At 42.1% G+C, this 16,462-nt stretch overlaps 1 protein-coding gene across 3 annotated transcripts in view; it reads right to left on the reverse strand.

The window, feature by feature from the left end:
- ST6GAL1 (ST6 beta-galactoside alpha-2,6-sialyltransferase 1) overlaps positions 1-16,462 on the reverse strand; it is a 139,608-nt gene that overhangs the window by 48,683 nt on the left and 74,463 nt on the right. The window contains exon 1 of one of the 3 annotated variants that reach the window (XM_013962773.2): positions 9,827-10,012. The exons of the other annotated variants lie outside the window; for them this stretch is intronic. The gene's annotated coding sequence lies outside the window, so the exon portion shown is untranslated. Of the gene's footprint in view, positions 1-9,826; positions 10,013-16,462 lie in introns of those variants that run through there. 3 annotated transcript variants of the gene reach the window in all.

A 16,462-nucleotide genomic window follows, 5' to 3' on the forward strand; every position in this document is an offset into this window, starting at 1 on the left:
CAGTAACCATTTTGGAAACTTCTGTTGACACTTCTTTATACTCTATGCTGATCTCCATCTCTTTTAATTTCTCAGTGTGCAAACTTCACCCTGGTCTGTACTTCAGGACCCAAACTTTCTGTACCCAGACTAGAATCCTTGATATCATATTGCCTTCAGCTAACCACAATACCTTCAAGAAGTAGTCTCTATGTCCTGGACTCCAGAAACCTCCCTGTAATGGGCTTCCATTTCTTTCAGATCAGGAACTCCTTTTTTTTTTTTTTTTCCCCCTCTGGTTGTGCCACACAGCACCTGGGATCTAACTTCCCAGACCAGGGATGGAACCCACAGCCTCTGCATTGGAAGCATGAAGTCTTAACCCCTGAACCGCCAGGGAAGTCTCCTCAAACTCTTAATCTGAGTCACTTGAGTTATCACTCAACTCTGCAATGACTCATTTTCTTGTTTCTTCATGTCAGTGATAGCTGCCTCCCTACCAAAGACGTGCTTTTTTCTGCCATATAGAGTTGCTGCTTAAAGTGGTGGCCCAACCAGGGATTATATTGATATTTTTCAGGAAATGTATATGCAGCCACATACACACACATCCTGCATCTAGGTGGAACTGAGACTGTTTAACTAGTTATCAGCAATAAACTGTGACCAAAAATAACACGTGTCACTTCTGGGCAGGGTGAGTAAGAACTGAATCTATTTGATCTATTTGTTCACTGTAACTAAATGAGCCACTAAGTGGAGTGTGCGTGCGTGCGTGCCTGCTTAGTTGTGTAGTAGTGGCCAACTCTTTGCGACCCCGTGGACTGTAACCCACCAGACTTTATACATTTATTTCTACCGGTGTAAGTAGAATTCTGAGGATTCATTAGAATTCTTCCCTATAGATTTTTCACTGTCCACACAATTCTCTCTTCATCCCAGCATTTCATTAGCACAGTAAAATAACACTTCTCCTTAGTTTAGCCAAAGCCACCGTTTCTAAATTCTTTTACATCTAGTGCCTTTTTATTTGTTTACCTCTGCCATGACCCCCAAATTTTGAAAACTGTTGACAGCCAAATTTAACTAATAATTTGTGTTCTTGTTTGTTATCAAGTGGACAGGGCTTCCCTTATGGCTCAGTTGGTAAAGAATCTGCCTGTAATACAGGAGACTTGGGTTCGATCCCTGGGTTGGAAAGATCCCCTGAAGAAGGGAAAGGCTACCCACTCCAGTATTCCGTCCTGGAGAATTCCATGGACAGTATAGTTCATGGGGTTGTAAAGAGTCAGACACAACTGAGCGACTCACTTTCATGAAACTTTCATCAAATGGACAAGGATGTTGCTGCCAATCAGAGGCTCTGTAACAACCTAGAGGGGTGGGAAAAGGTGGGAGGGAGATTCAAGAGGGAGAGGAATATGTGTATGCTACGGCTAATTCATATTGATGTATGGCAAAAGCCAAAGCAATATTGTAAACCAATTATCCTTCAATTAAAAATAAACAATTTTTTTTAAAAAGAGGTTCTGACCAGCATAAGACTGTCATTGTTATCACAATCAGATGACACAAGCTGAGTCTGAAACAAAGAAACTGGATGATTTCCTTGGTCTCAGCAGGTTTTTTGGGACAAATGTGCTTCTCCCATTTGACTTTTTGAAACCCTGAAGTGTCTGATGGGTCTCAGGAAACCCTGGGCAAGGAATTCTGCTTTGTCCATGACCTGAAACTGACCCCAATAAAATCATAACTTTCTGATCTCAGTTGGCCTCCTAAAAAAACAGGTTCTGCCAGTTGACTATCTATGGAAGAGTGCTTTTTAAAAAACTACCCCCATCTGCACCTATCTGGGCAAAATTTAGGCACTCTAAGTTGATCTGGAAGAATCTGGCTCCTAAGTGCTTAAAAATAAGGAAAATAGCAATGTAAAACCAGAATTTTAGTGACTGCCAGATCAAACAGGGCTTCGCTGATAGCTCAGTTGGTAAAGAATCCGCCTGTAATACAGGAGACCGCAGTTTGATTCCTGGGTTAGGAAGATCTGCTGGAGAAGGGAAAGGCTACCCACCCCAGTACTCTGACCTGGAGAATTCCATGGACTGTATAGTCCACGGGGTCATAAAGAGTTGGACACAGCTGAGCGACTTTCACTTTGTTCTTCCCTGGTGGCTCAGATGGTAGAGTCTGCCTGCAATGCGGGAGACCAGGGTTCAATCCCTGGGTGGGAAAGATCCCCTGGAGAAGGAAATGGCAACCCACTCCAGTATTCTTGCCTGGAAAATCCCATGGACAGAGAAGCCTGGCAGGGTACAGTCCATGGGGTCACAAAGAGTCGGACACAACTGAGTGACCTCACTTACTTACAGATCAAACAGACACAAGCCTCCCTCCTCATCACCTCAGCTCTCAGCAGTTGACTGCACAGCAGCAGTTATATCAGAAAGATGCTCCCTGGGGACAGAACGGCAGCACTGTGATAGATGGGCAGGGTAATTAGCTGCCCAGAATTCTCACACACCAAAGAGCAAAGGAGGACTAAATGGCAACAACACAGGAGGGAAAGAGTGCTGCCGAAAAAACAAAGCTTAAGAATTTTGTCTTAAATCTTGGAGACAAGGCATGATGACCGACATCACAAAGTTTAAGAATATTGTCTTAAATCTTGGTAACAAGGTGTGATGACCTACATGTCACTCTTCAAACCCCAGTTTAAGTGTATCTTTAGTGAGAACAATGATGTCTGCTAGTTATCTTAAACATAATTTCCTCCAGAAACCCCACCTCTGGGGACTGTGTCAGGGGTCATTTCCAATTTCCCCCCCTGTAGTTTTACCTGTTGGACAGGAGGAATTCAGGACTAGAGTTCTTTAACATTTCCTAAATACCAGAATCACTGAAGTGATCGGCCTCTCTTTAACATCACCAAGGTGATGACTGTTTACCCCTCTCATCTTAGCAAATTGATCTCAAGGCCAAATGGGGTACCATGCGAAGAGAATATAGAAGAGAAAGAGCTTGATCAAGTCTGTCCTCAGAAGTGCTCCCCACTTCTAAATCCCATAGCCATGAAGTTCGATGTGGCTGAAGGGAACTCCTTAGAAGACTGCTGCTCTTGCCTGAGCATTAACAGCACTTAGGAAGCATTTTAAAAATACAGATGCCTTACCCACGACATTTTTCGCAGAACTAGAACAAATAAAATTTATATGGGAACACCAAAGATCCAGAATTGCCAAAGCAATACTGAGGAAAAAGAACTGAAGTGGAGGCATAACCCTTCCAGACTTCAGACAATACTACAAAGCTACAGTAATCAAAATAGTATGGTACTGGCACAAAAACAGACATATGGATCAATGGAACAGAATAGAGAGCTCAGAAAAAAACTCACACCCCTACAGTCAAGTAATCTTCAACAAAGAAGACAAAAATATATAATGGGGAAAAGACAATCTCTTCAGCAAGTAATATGTTTGGATGGCCTCATGTAAATCAATGAAGTTAGAACACACCTCTATGCCATACTTAGAATGGCTTAAAGACCTAAATATAAGACATGATACCATAAAACTTTTAGAAGAGAACATAGGCAAAATAGTCTCTGACATAAATCATAGCAATGTTTTCCTAGGTCAGTATCCCAAGACAAATATAAATAAAAGCAAAAATAAACAAATGGGGCCTAATCAAACTGACAAGCTTTTGCACAGCAAAGAAAACCCTTAAAAAAAAAAAGGAAAGAAAAAAACACAGCTTATAGAATAGGAGAGAATATTTGCAAACAATGCAACCAACAAGGGTTTAATTTCAAAAATATATAAATAACTCATACAACTCAGTAATAAATGATCCAATCAAAAAAAAAATGGGCAGAAGATAAGCATTTCTCCAAAGAAGACATATATATGGCCAAAAGGCACATGAAAACCTGCTCAACATAGCTAATTATTAGAGAAATGCAAGTTAAAACTGAGATGTCACCTCATACCAGTCAGAATGGCCATTGTCATGAAGCCTACATATAATAAATGTTGAAGAGGCTGTGGAAAGAAGCTAACACTGTTGGTAGGAACGTAACTTGATGCAGCCACCATTGAAAATGGCAAAAACTACAATAAAAATAGTTTTCATATGAACCAACAATCCCATTCTTGGGCATATATCCAAAGAAAACTCTAATTCAAAAAGATACATGCACTCTAATGTTCAGAGTGACACTATTTACAATAGCCAAGACATGGAAATAACCTAAGTATCCATCAACAGATGAATGGATAAAGATGTGGTGTGTATATGTGTACACACACACACACACACACATACACACACACACATACACACACACACACACACACACACACACACACACAAAGGAATATTACTCAGCCATAAAAAAGAATAAAATATTACCATTTGTAGCAACATGCATCGCATGGACCTAGAGATTATCATGTTAAGTGAAGAAAGTCAGAGAAAGACAACTATATAATATCACTTATATGTGGAGCCTAAAAATAGTACAAATGAACTTATTTACAAAACAGACTCACAGACATAGAAAACAAACTAATGGTTACCAAAGGGGAAGATGTGGAGAGAGGTAAATTAGGGAGGATGTGATTAACCGATGTACACTACTGTTTATAAAACAGATAAGCCATAAGAACTTACTACATAACATAGGAAACTATATTCAGTATCTTACAATAACCTATAATGGAAAAAATGTATATACATATATAGATATACATGTCTAACCAAATTGCTCTACTGCATACCTGAAACTAACACAATATTGTAAATCAACTATACTTCAGTAGAAATACAGCTAGATGCTTAATATTCTCCTCGGTAGATTCTGATTTAACTGGCCTGAACAAACAAACATTGACTGAGGTCTTGAAGAATGTGACATTCACAGGGGTGGGTCCTTGGGTGGAACAGGATAAGGTCCAGGCCTTTCGGGATGGGGCAGGGGTAATGCCAGTTACCAGGGAAGGTGGACATGGTTGATGGTCAACACAGGAGCTCAGACATTTTAAGTCCCTACTTAGCACAGGCTTTTCCATAGTCCAGGGAACTTGCTGCCTGTGATGGGCCAGAGTTACTGAGGAGGTGGGGTGACAGGGCCTCAGCTTCAATCCGAATCTCCAAGACTTTCAGGTCAAATGTCATTAACTCTGGGCTCCCTGACCAAAGTGAAGATGTGAATAACTCATATCTGTTACAAACCCTTATATCAAAGTGGACCTTTCAACTTTCTCCCCTCCCATCTGTGACCTTGAGTGTGATCGCCAGATGACACAGGCAGCAAGTGGTGTGAAAAGTCATCTCCTGGACAAACAGTGGTCCCAGAGGAAGGCTCACACTCCACCCTGCTGTTGGCCCATGGTCGGTTCCTTCTAGAAGGCAAGAGCTGATTTCCTGGGGGTTTTCACATCTGCCTCCCTGCCCACCTCACGTACACACAGATCACTTGATATCTGTCCCTGTGTTGGCAGATGGAAGGTTTGGATTTTCTACTTAAAGATCAGATATCAGCACTCACCGCTTAATCCCACCCCCAGATCTCCCTCCTTTCACTGTACTCTGAGGCTGGCACTTCTATTATTTCCATTTCACAGATAAGGAAGCTGAATCTTAAAGAAGTGGCAGCACCAAGATGTAAATCCAGAATTGTCTGACCATGCTCCTAATTCCTGCTCAGATGTTCATCTTGTTTGACTTACACTCTCTCAGCCACAGCAGAGCCCACTAACCCCGGAAGCAAATGATCTTAGTGAAAAAGGAAAGTAACTGTGCCATAGTTCAGAGCCCAGAGCATACTCAGGGGCTGGACACTTACCATCTCACTGAATCCATCAGCAGCCCTGGATGGTTGTTGTCCTGACACTTGACCTTTGGCCTTTACAGAGTCAACATTTGGGATTTTGACTATTTGAGTCCCTTAGTCTGCAAGAGAGCTCACCCCCAGACCATGACTCAGGGTGCAGGGGGGTTCCAAACCCTTCAGGTCATGATAGAAATAACTGCTTGCTTGTAGGGCTTCCCTGATAGCTCAGTTGGTAAAGAATCTGCCTGTGTTGCAGGAGACTCCAGTTCAATTCCTGGGTCGGGAAGATCTGCTGGAGAAGGGATAGGCTACCCTCTCCAGTATTGTTGGGCTTCCCTTGTGGCTCAGCTGGTAAAGAATCCGCCTGCAATGTGGGAGACCTGGGTTTGATCCCTGGGTTGGGAAGATCCCCTGGAGAAGGGAAAGGCTACCCACTCCAATATTCTGGCGTGGAGAATTCCATGGACTGTATAGTCCATGGGGGTCACAAAGAGTCGGACACAACTGAGCAACTTTCACTTTGTGAGCTATGGCTCCCAAAGAAACCAGACTGCTAGTCTGTATCAAGGAAAGTTTATACCCAATGATGAATTTCTTTTAATAGACTTACAAATGCCTACAGCTCCATATTCATGTAATCAATAGAGCACACAGATCACTCAAGTTGCTCAGGCCACAGATCGCTTAAGCCTGACTGCATAAATGGGGGAAACTCTGTGCTCTGGTAGCATGTGCCTGATGTCCTTACCCATCAAATGAGGGAACACCTCACCTTAGGACTGTCAGTAAATGAGAACTTGGTAAGAACGATGAAGATGATGTGGAGCATTTCCAAAGATCTCCAGAGAACTCCCATACGAATGTCGAGTCTACTGTTTGAACATTTTATACAAGAGGAAACCAAGGCTGGAGGAGGTCATATGATTGGCCCAGGAATATCTGGCTCTAAGCCCAGCGTGCTTCCCTCCCTAGAAGCCAATAGCAAGTCATCAAAAAGGTGCCAAACCCTGCATGCTGACTCAGTCATAGAATGTGACTTAGGAAGATGGAGGGGTAGAAGAGAGGGCCACAGAAGGGAGAGGGGTGCTCTTGGGCTCTTGCTCTTGGGGGTGCCAGAACTGTGAGCTTACCTTTGATCACATCTGTTAGATCAATCAATTCAACCAAGACACTGGTAACTGTGAGCTCAAAACAGCGGCCCAGGGGTAACTGGTACTCACTCTTTTTGCCCTCAAGATGCTAATCATCCTAAATGCCATGAGAAGTCAAAGACAAAATATTTAACGCACTGTTTACTTTGATCCTCTCACTAGAGACTGAGCACCTGAACCATCTAGTTACCTCTGTGTTGCCAGAGCCTGTGGCCCAGTTACCTCTGGGTCAGGGCCTGTGGGTCACCTTCCTTTACCAAATAAGTGAGTGTTTTCTTCTTGAAAAGAAGGTGTTCAAGGATCTTAGCCCAGGAGGAGGGATTCAAATCCAGCCTGGGATCAAAGAAGCCTTGGCGGATGGGAAAGACCCGTGGGATAGAAGGGAAATGGCCTAGAGGTGGCAAGGGCAGGGTGCTGGGCACAGAGAGGCTCAAGTCTGCCCTGGCAGGGGGACAAAGCTGAGCATCGGGAGGTGAAGCTGAAAGGGAGCCTCAAGCCTCACAGTGAGGCACCGCATCAGGTAGGAGAGTCTGGCTTTCACCAGAGGCGCAGTGGACAGCAGATCAAGAGCTCCAGAGCAGGGAAGGGAGCTTCCAAGCCGACATGGTGCTGTGCCAGCTCAGCCATGTGGGGGAGTAGGTGGCGGGGGGGCCCATCCCCAAAACCCTCTTCTCCACTCCCTGAGAGTATGTGACCAACAAACAAATAGTAGTCACTGCTTCTTGGGCAACTATTACAGGCCAGGCCCTGGGCCAAGCACTTGATTAACGATCAAAACAATGCTATAATTGTCTAATTTATTTTACAAATGAGGCTGTGGGTTTCTCCACAATCACTCTGCTAGTAAGACACAGAGCCAGAATCCCAGCTCAGGTTTGATTCAGGGTCCAGAGGTCAAGACAACCTAGGTGCACCCCCACTTCCTACCCACCCCCACACACTCATGAGATGAGGATCAGGACTAAGATGGTGAAGGCCCACACACAAGGCCCCATTTGGAAGAGTGGAGCTAAATTTCCTGCAAACCCAGCCCTGGAGTCAGACAAATCTAGATCCTAGCTTCATTGGCTATCAGTATGACCCTATGCAAATTATATGAACACACTGGGGGTCAGCTTCCTTATCTGTAAAATGTATACAAAACCACCTACCTCACAGAGTTGCTATAAGGTTAGAAGAAAGGATCCTACCATGCCTTGGAACATGGCAGGTGCTTAATAAATGGCACCTTGTGAACCTGAGCCTGCCAGGAGCAGAAGGCTTATCTACTGAGGATGGAGGAAGTCTTCATTTCTGAGAAGAGATGAATGTTCCAGGAGTACATGACTCAATATTTGCCTGGTTAAATATGGGACCTAGATGTCCATCTCAACAAAATCAATATTGGCCACTTACAGTGTTAACCATTTCAAACACTGATCCAAAGCAATGAGAACCAGAATCAGGAACTCTCAAAGGAGTTAGAGACAAGGAGCTGTTACCAGGAGGGCCAAACTCATGGAAAAGCCTGATATCATGGTACACATGTGAGGACCCCCAGTTCTCAGGTCAAATCACTGTATATCCTTGGAAGTCACTCATCCTCTCTGACCCTCTGTTTCCTTATGATCAAAGGGGCTTAATAATCCTTACTTCACAGGGTTGTGGTGCAAACACTAGGGAAATAATAGAGAAGGAAACTTAAGGCTCCAAGACAATGGCATGAGTTCACCACCTCTATAAAGCAATAGGAAATAAAGTTTGTGCTTCATCAAGCACCCTTCCATTTGAAAGAAGAAAAGAAATGCTTGCTATTTGACAAACGTTAACTCAAGACACCAATAGTTTATTCTACTAAAGGATCATTTAGCTATGAATTGGGGTGAATAACTGGTAAAAGAGTCATTTTTAAATGATCATCAAAATGCAAATACAAAATCATTCATTTCTCTCAGAGCATGGCATACCTGAGAGTCTTCTGCAGACAAACAACTAGAGAAGCTCTGCCCAAACAGCCCTGCAGGAGTTGGCTGGCTCACTGCCCAAGACAGGAGAAGTCGGTAGACCCAAATTCTCACAAGAAAGCCTGCTGACTTTGCCTCTGAATTTTCCTTCAACTTAGAAAATAAGCTAAACTCACTCCATCTCCCAGCTCCACTCTTTGGTCTTTTGCAAGTAGACTGTGTCCAGGGAAGAAAACGGGAAATCAGTGAGGTGATTCCAGAGCAAAACTGGGCTAGGCTGATAGCACCAGGGCCTGGGCACCCAGCTTTGATTTCAGGAGATTTCTCATTTGGGGGCTTTCCAGGTGGCACCAGTGGTAAAGAACCCACCTGTTAATGCAAGAGACATAAGAGACAGGTTCAAACCTTAGGTTGGGAAGATTCCCCTGAAGGAGAGCATGGCAATCCACTCTAGTATTCTTGCCTGGAGAATCCATAGACAGAGAAGCCTGGCAAGCTACAGTACATAAGGTCGCACAGAGTCAGACACAACTGAAGCAACTTAGCATGCATGCACACACATTTCTCATTTGGTATTCAAAAGACCCAAAGAGTAACCCCAACCCTCCGCCACTGTTCCAAAGCAGTAAATAGAAAAATATGTCAGGCTGTCTCTTGAGCTGTGAGACATGTTATTCAGAGTCCCAGGCCTCAACTGTGTCTCAGCCGCTCTTAACCTCTAGGTGTAGAGCAAGAATATGTCCAATTTAGAAATTCTGGGCCTGGGCAGAGAGGGAGCAGTAGGAAGGTGAGCAGTCAGGGAGGGACACTGAATTTAGTCTGAGACCCTAGCTTGGCTAGGCTGCCCTGAAAAGAGCAGATTCCTACTCTGAATTCTGCTCCAAAGAAGAAGGGGAGACACTGCCAAAGAAACCTACCTGAAGTTCATCATGATCCGGAGCTGAGGTTTGAAAGGTGCACTCCCACAGAATCAGATAAATACATTAGGTGTTGGCATTCACTCCCCAGGATTAATTTCCTGGCTCGGGATAGCTGCCTCTGTCGCTGAGCAGTGCCTGGAAGACTGCTGTGTGAGGAGGTTGTAAAGAATGAAAGGTAAAGAGGTGCTGACCCAAACACCAAACACCAGCAGCAGTCCCCGCAGGGCCGTCCCCAGGCAGGAGAGCTGGCTCTGGGTTCCTGCTGCCTCTGCACACCAGGTAGTGCTTTTATATCCTGAACTTAAGCCCTATAAAGACTTCTTGACCATCTTCAGACTGACCTCTGCACACCAGATTATCTCCCTATAAATCTCTATCACCTCACCCTTACAGAGGCCAGTGAGACTGCTCTGTTTCTTCAGTGGAAAAATCTGAGGCTCCGAGAGCCAAAAGCTGTTCAAAGTCAGTAGCTAGAAGTTGCAGAAAGGATTTGAACCCAGGGCTCTGTGTCTGCATTTGCTTCTTATCCCCAAAAGGGAGGAATGAGGAAGGGCTGTAAATCTTTTTTGTTCTACTTGTCTCCCTTGCTTTCTCCCTACGAGGATGGAGACCAATCCAGTGGCAGGTTGAGGGTTCAGTGTTATTGAAAATTCAAAGAAATATACATTAAAATAACAAGATGCCACCTTCTCCCTATCAAATTAATAGCAGTTTAAAAATAATTATCCTGCAATAAAAATTAATTTTTAAAAAAAGTAACCACAGAAACACAAAACATAAGCCCCAAACCCAGTAAATATAAACAAACACAAACATAATGATAAAATTTTAATACCATCAAATATCTAGCCAGAAGTTCAAATACGTGTGTTTGTTTATAAAGCTGATTTTTTTAAAGAGTTTGTTTGAATTAAGGTCCAAATAAAGTCCAGTCATTGTTAAAAAAAAAAAATTACTAGCAGTTAAAAATATATATATAATATAGAGCTGAAAAGAGCACTCCCATGTGTCTCTTGAACAAAAATAACATGGGACATCTCTTCTGAAGGGCAATTTGGCAAAATGTATCAAAGCATTAAAAAGCCCTTTCTCTTATAACTCAGTAATTACATCTCCAAAAAGGAAATAATCAGAAAAGCTGTCTGATTCAATCTCAGCCCACACATAACCTGCTGCTGCTGCTGCTGCTAAGTCATGTCAGTCGTGTCCGACTCTGTGAGACCCTGTAGACGGCAGCCCACCAGGCTCCTCTGTCCCTGCGATTCTCCATGCAAGAACACTGGAGTGGGGTGCCACTGCCTTCTCCAACACATAACCTGAAACAGCCTCAATTCACAACAATAATAGGAGAATCTAATTTTATGGAATGTCTGCAGGACAGGGTGTGATTAAACAATTAAAATCACACTTATGAAGACTTCTTAAAGCTTTCTAATTTACAAAATACATTTAGAAAACTATAAAAAGTAGTATGGGCTTCCCTGGTGGCTCAGATAGTAAAGAATCCAACAATGCAAAAGACCTGGGGTTCCCCTGGATTGGGAAGATCCCCTGGAGGAGGGAATGGCTACCCACTCCAGTATTCTTGCCTGGAAAACCCCATGGGCAGAGGAGGCTGGCGGTCTACAATTCATAGGGTCACAAAGAGTCAGACACGGCTAAAAAGTAATATAATGAGCCACCATGTACTCTTTACCCAGCATCAACAATTACTGATTTAAGGCAAGTTTCATTTCTTTAACATAAGAACCCAATCCTCCATCTTGACTATTTTAAGAAAATCTCAGACATCGTATCATTGCATCCATTATGTCACTATGGATCTCTAAAAAGCACTCTTTTTATAAATATAACCAAATCACCATTTTCTTTTTATAAATATAACCAAACCATTATCAAACAAAAAAAATTTAGATTAGGTCTCTCAACAAAATAGTAATGGATTCATAACATAATGCAAACTGATAAAGAATATTATAAAACTATAAAATCTTAGTTGAAAGAGAGAAAAAGCAGGAGAAAAAGAAAAGGGAAAAATTATTCACAAAGGAAAATGACTTGCAGGAAATAAATTCAAAATATTGCCAGTAATCTATAATTACCCTTGTGTCGTGGGAGCAGATTATTTTTTCTCATTTTACTTCATATTTTTGAGTGTATTTTCACTGCTGGAGAATCTATGTTGGATATTTATTATTTCTCCTGCTCTTCTTTTATTGCTCACATTCAGAGTTTCCCTCCAATATGATTTAAAATGAGTTTCCTAGATCTCCTATATCTGAGAATATTTTGTCTTCAATCATGAAAGATTTTCTTCTACACATAAAATTCTGGGTTAACGGCTTTGTTTTTCTACTGCTTCAAAGATGTTGTTCCACTGTCTTTGATCTACATGGGTTTAGATGAGAAGTCTGCAGTACTTGAATAGGTTTCCCTTTCATATAATGTATCATCTTTCTCTGGCTGCTCTCAATGTATTTTTTTAAATTTTGTTTTCAGCAGTGTAATATGATGTGATTGAGCAGTTGTCATTGGGATTTACACTATTTGGGATTCACTGTGATTCCGTGTGTGCTGTGTGCTCAGTTACATCCAACTCTTGGTGACCCCATGAACTGTAGCCTGCCAGGCTCCTCTGTCCATAGGATTTCCCAGGCAAGAATACTTGTGGTGTGTTGCCATTTCCTTCTCCAGGGGATCTTCCCCACCCAGGAATTAAACCTGTGTCTCTTGCATTGCAGGCAGAAAGTCCTTACGCTGAGCCACCAGGGAAGCCCCTACATTAACCGTACAGAGCTGTTTTGAAGAAGTGAAACATAACAAACCTAAAGCATTTAGCACAGTCCTTGGCCCACGGCAAATACTGAGAAAATGTCAGTCAGTGCATTATCTATGCGTATTGACTTTGATCTCATGTTACAGATACAGATGTTGAAGCATAGCATAGTTTAGTGACCTGACCAAAATTATACAACTGGATAAATGAAAAAGCTGGTATCGAAATTTACATTCATTCAACAATGGAAACAAAAAAGAGAACAATACAAAACCAGATGAAGATAGGTATATGTCCAGGATTAGAGCACAAAGAAAATGCTGGAAATATCACTAGGGAGAAAACTTAGATTAGTCTGGAGCAGGGTTTCTCAAAATTGGCACCACTGACATTTGTGGCTAGATAATTCCCTGGTGGCTCAGTGGTAAAGAATCCACTTGCCTATGCAGGAGACACAGGTTCAATCCCTGGGTCAGGAGTATCTGCTGGAGGAGGAAATGGTAACCCACTCCAGTGTTCTTGCCTGGAGAATCCCATGGACAGAGGAACCTGATGAGCTACAGTCCATGGGACTGCAAAGAGTTGGACATGACTGAGCAACTGAGCACACACACACACAGGATCATGAGACTCTATCCATTTTTTTCCAATAAAAAATATATTTACAAGTATATTTTAAGTGTTGTATAATTTCTATTGCTCTGTATTCAAGATCACTGACTTCTTTCTCTGTCATCTCTATTTTGTCACTGAGCCCATCTAGTGGATTCATTCCCTCAGATGTTGTCTCTTCAACAGTTCTAAAATTTCCATCTGGTTATTTTGTATAGTTTCCATTTTTCTTCTGAAAACCTCTCTCTTTTCATGTCTTTCAAGAGTGGAGTATGGTTTTAACAGCTACTTTAAATCTTTGAGAATTCTACCATCTGAGATATCATAGGGTTAGCACCTGTTGAAAACCTTTCCGTTTGAGTTCAGCTTTTCCTGGTCCTTTTCATTGTGAGTAAATTTGGATTGTATCCTGGACTTTTGAATGTTAGGTCATGAGACTCTAAACTCTGTTAAATTCTTCTGAAAAAAAATGTTGATACTTCTGTTTTTTTGTTTTTTTGTTTTTTTTTTTTTAAGCAGGCATTTAGCCCACTTTGGTTCAAATAGAAAATTCTCCTTCATCTTTTATGACCGGTATCTCTAACGTCAATTCCATTTTCAAAGCCTTTCCTGTGCCAAGTGGGTGTGCCAGTCACATAGGCAACTCAAGGGTTTATCTGCGACTCAGATAGTGGTTAATACCACAGATTAAGTTCTCAAACTTTTGCTATGCTTCATAGGATCCATCCCACATCTTGTAGAATGCCCAGGACTTGTGCCAAACCATACACAGAGTGGGTCCCCCTTTCAGCTCTTTCTTCTCAGGAATTTCCTTGGAGTCTCTGGCTTTCATTGGCTCATTTTCCTGGTTCCTCTGGCTGGAAATATGGGGTTATCTCAGAGTTCTAGCCTCCCAAACAACTACACAATTCCACATGGCAAGGGTTATTATTCAAGTTTTGACTACAGTATCCTATCTGCCTTTGCCAAGTTTTCATGTAGTTGGTTTTTGCATTCTACCCAATTTTTTTGTTGTAAATAGTGGTGAGGAGAAGTTGTAGCTGGATTATTTCATCTTGGCTGGTACTCTGCCCTTTGTTCTCAGCATTTTTTACTTCTCAAAATTTCACCCATCTCTCAAAGCTCCGTTAAAATATCACTTCCGTGCAAGAAGTCATCCTTCTTCTCCTAGCTGGAAAAACATTCTCCTTCCTCTGAATTAGGGAAGATTCAGATTCAGCAATATTGAGAATCCAGCTGAAAGCCAAATCTTTTCACTGACTATCTTTGTTCACACATCTGGATTCAATGAAATCAAACCTAACTAAGAAGCATCACAGTGGTTAAGAGATTGGACTTCACTTAAATTCAAGCTCTGCTAACTGCTAGATATGGGACCTTAGGCACATCACTTACTTTTATGTATATATATCAGCTTTCTCATCTGTGAAATGGAAAAAATGATTACCACATAGAATTGTTGTGAACATTAAGTGAGGTAATAGTTGTAAAGCGCCTAAAGAAATACCATGTTGTAAGTGTAAGTGATTATTATCAATTTCTCAGTTACCATAACTTCACTCTGCAGATGAGAGAACCCTGCAGTGGGAAGAAGAAAGGACAGGGCTTACTCTATTCACAGCTCTTACTATGTCCTGAAATGACTATAATTTTTGCTTTAGTAAAAATTGTAGGAGCTCAATTTGTGTATCTATGTGGATCTTCAGAGAAGCATGTGGCAGGGTGGGAGATGAGATGCATGAGATGGGTTGGGAGATCTGGGTTCCAAGACCAGGTCTCCTCTCGGTCTGTGTTTTCCGTTGTAAACCATCGCTGCTTAGAATAAGCTAGTCTACCTCCTTGTAGCTGAGAGCAATCTTAAGAAAAAGCAAATGTTACAGGGTCATTTCTAGGTTTACCATCAAAGTGCGTTCCTGAAACACAGAGAAAAAATTCCCAATTTCTTAAGCTGTCATGTAGACCTTTTGTGATTTTTGCTGCTATCTATAATCTCATCTCTGAGATTCTAGCTGCACTGACCTAACTAAGGCTCACCTAGTCCACCTCACTGATGCCCAGTTGCACCAGGGCCCTCATCCTTGAGCTCAAATATCTCTCCTTGCCATCTCGTCAACATGTAAATGCTTCTTCTTCCATTCAAACTGCTCAAAGACATCTGTGAGGGCCTCCCAGACTCTCCAGGACTCTGCCCAGACCTTCTCTCTCCTTCATGTCCCTCAGCTCACACTCTAGCAGCACTTTGGGGTGGCTGATAATCATTTATTTTACAGGTCCTTCTCTCCCACACTATACCAGTGTTTTTCAAAATACATATTATTTTACATTAATGAGTCAAAAACAATTTAAAACATCACTTGGCTTATAAAATAGAGCAAACTAGATTTGAAAGTATCAAAATTCACTGCCTGTAATAACCGTGCTTCATGAAACTGTTATCTGAAATAGATCAGAGCTGGCAAGGTAGCTATAGATGGATGACAAATAATGAACTCTCATGGACCCATGACTCAGATTCAATAATTATTAATGATGTCCAATCTTATTTTGTTTATATTTCTATCTACTCCTGTACCCCCTAGCTAGTTTTTAGACAAATCCCAAATAGCATGACATTCATTTGTAAATATTCCAGTATGTATTTCTAAAAAATAAAAACTTTTTAAAAATGCAACTATAATACCATAAACTACATTCCTTATTGGTTGGTGACAGTCCAAAAAGTTTGTAAGACTTTAAGATCCCCAGGGGAGAAGCCCCCTCATTTATCTCTACATTTGCAGGACCTGGCACTCAGTACTCAGTAACAGAGGGAAGAGGAGGAGAAGAGAGAAAGGACGGAAACTGAAAAGGCTGGAAAAGGAAACTTAAAGGAAGAGAGTCTCTTAGATTTGAGTCAAGTCTTTTAGATTTGAATCAACTTCTACTGCAGTTCTCAAAAGAGAAAGAAACAAAACAGTAAATTAGGTTCCTCGACTTTAAATGATTCTTGGGTAATTAAGGCTTCTGTGCTTGCTGTTTTCCCTCTGGGATGCGGCACACGGTTGTGCAAGGCACGCACGGCGTAAGTGCTCACACTCTAGCTGCGGTGGGGCCCCGGGATCTTTCACAAAAGACAACGCGCTTAATGGGCTGATGGCGAGCCTATCCTCCTCTGCGCTCCTACGATTTATAGTTACCTCGGTCCACCTTTCCCCCTCTGCTGCGTTCTTCCCTGCCTTCTATGCTGTCCACAGAGGCCAGAGGCC

This window comes from Capra hircus, chromosome 1 (genome assembly GCF_001704415.2).
Source record: "Capra hircus breed San Clemente chromosome 1, ASM170441v1, whole genome shotgun sequence".
Taxonomy (NCBI): domain Eukaryota; kingdom Metazoa; phylum Chordata; class Mammalia; order Artiodactyla; family Bovidae; genus Capra; species Capra hircus.